Raw genomic sequence first — 6,644 nt, 5'->3', positions numbered from 1 at the left:
TAGTCTGGAAGACATGGGATGAGAGAAGTTACTGATCTTTAACAGAGTATACTGATTCTTCCTGAAAAATCCTAATTTCACTATCATTATGGGAAGATTAAGTAATAAACAATGAATTTTGTTTTAAAGCACCCAAACTGTGATCATCATAACCTATTGCCCAAGAGTATGATTTCATTTTGATGTTGTTGTTGACTGCAGCCTACCAGGCTCCTCTGTCCATGGGATTTTCCAGGCAAGAGTACTGGAGTGGGGTGCCATTGCCTTCTCCGAAAAATTACCCTTAGATATCCACAAATTATTCTGCTGCCTTTATTGAAGAAAAAGCTCAGCTAACATATCTTAGTGGTAGCTTCATAACTCATTTGACTGAATTTTTAAAACTCATTTAATTTTTGTCTTTCATATTGCAGTATGTGTCCTGATACATTGATAGCCTGTTCAATGATATTGAAATTGTTCATCTTTACTGACAAGGACTTCCCCGATGGCTCAGCAGTAAGGAATCTGCCTACAATGCAGGAGACACAGGAGATGTGTGTTCAATCTCTGGGTTGAGAAGATCTCTAGCAGGAAGAAATGGCAACCCTCTCCAGTATTCTTGCTTGGAAAATCCCATGGACAGAGGAGCCTGGCGGGCTACAGTCTATTGTATTGCAAAGACTCAGAGATGACGGAGTGACTGAGTAGGCAATGCAATTGACAATGGCACCCTAACAGTGGCAAGTCAAATCAATGTCAATACTCACCCTGTTTGGGTCTCCTGTTACAGATCTTCTTGAGAATACTAACTGTATAAAGTCACAATCTGAAGAATATCCTACAAATGCAAGAAACAGGAAACATACAGATGCTGAATGGTGTTTTATCACTTAAGGAAGACACACGAAATTAGTGAGCCTGAGAGCAATATGTGGGATGGAGCGCTGTGATATCAGAGTGGAATCAGAGATTTGTTATATTATTTCTACTGAACAAATAACAAAATCCATTATAATATTGAAAATAAATCCACTTCCAGTAATTTGCTATTATACATTTTTAAAATAAAATCCCCAGGTCTCTTTGTAAACAATACCCATTATATTTTAAAGGAGTCAGAAAATTAGGTGTATTTCTCAAAGTTCAGGAAAATAAGAGAAAATTAATATTTTAAAATTTTCTGTCTGAATTTTATTGTAATCAGATATTTACAATATTAGAACAAGAAGAAAATACTTGTCAGTAAATCCATGTATGCAAAAATCTCAGCATTTGAAATAGGGCATGCAAAAATTTAACTCACTCCTTGGATGTGTGCCAAGAAGAAAAGTCAGAGAGGGGAAATAAAATATTCCCATAGCATGTGAGGGACTTCTGAAGAGATGGCCGATACAGTTTGTAACCTGCCATGAGTTGCAAAGAGTGAATTTTAAAAGAGTTTTTTCTCCCTAACTTCAAGGGTCATATTTATGGTCAAGATGAAAGCCCAGATGAAGGTGCTGTCTATATTCATTTCCTTGCATGATGGCCTTTTGAGATTTAGGAGCCACTCCCTGATATTTTGAAAGTATTTGTTCAACAGATGAGATGGGTTTTGAATTGTCTTTGTTTACAAAGAAATCCCAAGACCTGCTATTCCTTGAGGAACAGTGCACTTGCAGATTAAGTTCTTATTTTCTCTTGAGCTTCCACTAACCAGATTTTGCAAAAGTTTCCTTGGGAATAATTAAATAATAATAGCGTGCTGCCTATGGGGTCACACAGAGTTGGACACGACTGAAATGACTTAGCAGCAGCAGCAGCAGCAGCAGCAGCGTTTGATGTAATAGTTAGAATACAAAGATGTACCATTTGACTCTTTCTATCTTGAAGAAAGAGAAAAGCAAATTTTCCCCACTAATATTCTCAAATTTTTTGTTTAGAGACAGTTCAGCTGTTATTTTATGAGAGTCATTGGAAAGTTGTGTGTTTTCAGTGCTAAGACTGGTATGCTAAATGCTATGCTAAATCACTTCAGTCGTGTCCAACTCTGTGCAACCCCATAGAAAGCAGTCCACCAGGCTCCCCCATCCCTGGGATTCTCCAGGCAAGAACACTGGAGTGGGTTGCCATTTCCTTCTCCAATGCATGAAAGTGAAAAGTGAAAGTGAAGTCGCTCAGTTGTGTCTGACTCCTAGCGACCCCATGGACTGCAGCCTACCAGGCTCCTGCATCCATAGGATTTTCCAGGCAAGAGTACTGGGGTGGGTTGCCATTGCCTTCTCCTAAGACTGGTATCAGTCAGTTCAGTTCAGTCACTCAGTCGTGTCCCTCTTTGCGACCCCACTAATCGCAGCTCGCCAGGCCTCCCTGTCCATCACAAGCTCCCGGAATCTACCCAAACACATGCCCATCAAAGACTGGTATAGGGTTATTCAAATAAGTAATTGTTTATTAAGTGCATACTGATTGTTTTTAAAAACAGAAAAAAAAATTCCTGCCTACCTAGAACAATTTAATTGAGGTTGGGAGCAACAGAAAATAAAAAAAATCAGTAAGTGAATAACTGAAATAAGTTTTTCTTTTCATTTGAGAAAAACGAAACATGGAAGTAGGATGGATTATAAATGGAGTAGTGCTGCGGCCAGCACAGAAGGTAGGGATTGAAAGTGGTAGACGCACAGTTTGGGAAAAAGAAACTAGAGACAGAATTAAAGTTTTAAAGATGGGACTGGGGGACTCAAGATCTCTTGGGTCAAGAGCCACCTCACTTTTATTTAGTGTCTTGGCAAGCAGAATGTATCTGTTATTTTATGATGAAGTCAGCCTCCTATGTCCCCAGTCATGTCTCCCATTTTATTGATTACTTTAAACTATCTTTATTATTTTCTTGTCCAAGGGCTATCACCTAGCTGGCGGTCATAGACCTGCATATGCTTTAGGAAAACATCTTAGTGTGTACACAAGCAGTGTTCTTAACTTGCACTGACCCAGCGTTCCAAGTTCCACACTATGTTTTTCCTTAGCTTATCGGGGTTTGACGACCCCAACTAATCAGCCCAATGTACTTTTATTTGGGTTATGCTGTATTGCTATATTCTGCTTTTATTCTTTTCCCATGGTGACTTTCTCACGGCTTAGCCAGAGCAACAGGCGGCTGACTATTAACCCCTGCGGGGTAGGACTTGTAATTTTAAATAGGGTTTAAAGGAAAGCCTATCAGAGAATTTAACATTTGAGCAGAAGCTTCAGAAATGTGGGAAAAAACCAAGAGGAGATTGAGAGAGTTTTCAGACAGAAGAAACAGCTAATGCCAGGAAGAAGAGGAGGAGTACATTTAGCAAGTTCAGAGGAGGGCAGTGTGCTAGAGTAGCATAAACTGGAGCGATGACCACTTTCTAGCACCCGGTTCTATTGTCTCTATTTCATCTTTATGTAGCTTCTGTACTTCACTGTACTCTTCAAGGGCTTCCCAGGTGGTGGTAGTGGTAAACAACCCGCCTGCCAATGAAGGAGACATAAGAGACGTGGGTTCGATCCCACGAACATGGGTACCCTCCAGGGACGACCCCCTGGAGGAGGGCATGGCAACCTATTCCTGTATTCTTGCCTAGACAATTCTACTGATTGAGGAGCCTGGCAGGCTACAGTCCATAGGGTTGCAAAGAGTTGGACACTACCAAAGCAACTTAGCATGCACATACTCTTTAAATTTTTTTTCAGCTTTATTGAGATATAATTGACATATAACAATGTATAAGTTTAAGGTGTACAATGTATTAATTTGATACACTTATATATTGCAAAATGATTACCTCCATAACATTAGCTAACACCTCCATCCACTCACATAATTACTGTTTCTCTTTGGTGGTCAGAATATTGACGATCTTCTCTGTTAGCAAATTTAAGTATATAATGCAGAATTGTTGACAATAATCACTATGATGTACACTAGATTCCTGAGTTCAACTTTTTAAGATTTTACATAGAAGTGATATAATGTAGTATTTGTCTTTCTCTGACTTATTTCACCAAGCACAATACCCTCAAGGTCCATCTGTGTTGTTACAAATGGCTACTTCTTTCTTTCTCATGGCTGAATGATATTCTACCATACATATATATATATATATGTATCATATCTTCTTTATCCATTCATCTGTAGATGGACAATTAGATTGTTCCCATTCTTGGCTTTTGTCAAAATTGCTGCAATGAACATGGAGGTTCAGATAAAGATAATGATTTCATTTTCTTTGAATATATACCCAGAAGTGGGGCTGCTGGATCATATGATAGCTGTATTTTTAATTTTTTGAGGAACCTCCACACTGTTTTCCATAGTGGCTGTACCAGTTTGCATTCCACTAATAGTGCACAAGATTCCTTTTTCTCTACATCCTTCCAAACACTTGTTATCCTTTGTCTTTTTGATGATAGCTGTTCTAAAGGTGTGAGATGATATCTCTTGGTTTTGACTTGTGTTTCCCCGATTATTAGTGATGTCGAGCACCTTTTTAGGTATCAGTTGAGCATTTTTACACCTTTCTTGGAAATACATCTATAAATATCTATTTAAAAATTGTTATTTTTTTCTTGAGTCATATGAGTTCCTTATATATTTTAGATATTATCAGGTATGTGGTTGGCAAATATTTTCTTCTATCACATAGGCTGCCTTTACAGTTTGTTAATTTTTCATCACAGTATAGAAGCTTTTATTTTAGATATAGTCCCACTTGTTTATTCTTGCTTTTGCTGCTTTGTACAGCATTGGCAGACCAATGCCAAGAAACTTATTCCCCATGTTGTCTTCTATGCTTTACAGTTTCAGGATATATATATATATATATACACACACCTGATATATGTATGTACTTATATATATATGTATGTCATATATGTACATATATATACATATATATATGACAAACCTAGACAGCATATTAGAAAGCAGAGACGTTACTTTGTCGTCAAAGATTCATCTAGTCAAGGCTATGGTTTTTCCAGTAGTCATGTATGGATGTGAGAGTTGGACTATAAAGAAAGCTGAGCACCGAAGAATTGATGCTTTTGAACTGTGGTGTTGAAGAAGATTCTTGAGAGTCCCTTGGACTGCAAGGAGATCCAACCAGTCCATCCTAAAGGAAATCAGTCCTGAATATTCATTGGAAGGAGTGATGCTGAAGCTGAAACTCCAATCCTTTGGCCGTCTGATTTGAAGAAGTGACTCACTTGAAAAGATCATGATGCTAGGTAAGTTTGAAGGCAAGAGAAGGGGACGACAGAAGATGAGATGGTTGGATGGCATTACTGACTCAATGGAAATGAGTTTGAGCAAGCTCCAGGAGTTGGTGATGGACAGGAGGCCTTGCGTGCTGCAGTCCATGGGGTTGCAAAGAGTAGGACATGATTGAGTGATTGAACTGAACTAAACTGAACACATGCTACAACATAAATGAACCTTGTAAACATTATGTTGTGACAGAAGCCAGTCACAAAAGGTTGCATATTGTATGATTCCATTTATGTGAAATTTCCAGAATAGGCAAATCCATAGAAACAGAAAGAAATAGAAACAGAAATTGTTTCCAGGGACTGGAGAGAGGGGAAATTAGGGAGTGATAGTTAATGGGTCCAGGTTCTCTTTATGGTATGAGGAAAATTCTGGTTGAGAGCATGAGGTACTAGTGTTCTTGAGATAGTTGGCAGAGGCAAATCTAACAATTTTGTAATTTGAAATATGCCTAAGAGTCATTATCTTCTAACCTTAACCTACAGAAGACACAAATGATGTGTTAAGAAAAGGCTTGGCTTTTTTTTTTTTTTTTAAAAAGAGAGTTCTTTCCAAAAATAATTCTTAAAAGTAAATATACAATGGGAAAAAGAAGTCATGTATGAATGTGAGAGTTGGACTATAAAGAAAGCTGAGCACTGAAGAATCGATGCTTTTGAACTGTGGTGTTGGAGAAGACTCTTGAGAGTCCCTTGGACTGCAAGGACATCCAACCAGTCCATCCTAAAGGAAATTGGTCCTGAATATTCATTGTAAGGACTGATGCTGAAGCTGAAACTCCAATCCTTTGGCCACCTAATGCGAAGAGCTGACTCATTCGAAAAGATCTTGATGCTGGGAAAGATTGAAGGCAGGAGGAGAAGGGGATGACAGAGGATGAGCTGGTTGGATGGCATCACCAGGAGTTGGTGATGGACAGGGAGGCCTGGCATGCTGCAGTCAATGGGGTCTCAAAGAGTCGGACACAAATGTGTGATTGAACTGAGCTGAACTGATATATATGAATCCATTTCCAGTTGATTTTTATACATGGTATAACAAAATCCAATTCAGTCTTTTGCATGTGGGTATTCAGCTTTTCAACCCCACTCATTGAAGAGACTATCTTTTTCCCATTATATATTCTTGGTGCCCTTGTCCTGGATTAGATGACATTATATGCACACATCCCACCAGGTTCCTGGGTAGGCAGAACTGCTCCCACACTGCACCAGGGCAGAGGAGGAGCCAAATGAAAGATTACTTTCGGATCATATCCAGGACAGTGGTTGAATTCATCTTCTGGGTCAGATGTTGTATTTATGTCTTTTTAAAAAAAATTTTGTTTTTCTTTTAAGAAAAATTTTTATTGGAGTATAGTTGCTTTGCAATGTTGTGTTAGTTT

Source organism: Dama dama, chromosome 12 (assembly GCF_033118175.1).
Source record: "Dama dama isolate Ldn47 chromosome 12, ASM3311817v1, whole genome shotgun sequence".
Taxonomy (NCBI): domain Eukaryota; kingdom Metazoa; phylum Chordata; class Mammalia; order Artiodactyla; family Cervidae; genus Dama; species Dama dama.
This window is presented reverse-complemented; position numbering follows the sequence as displayed.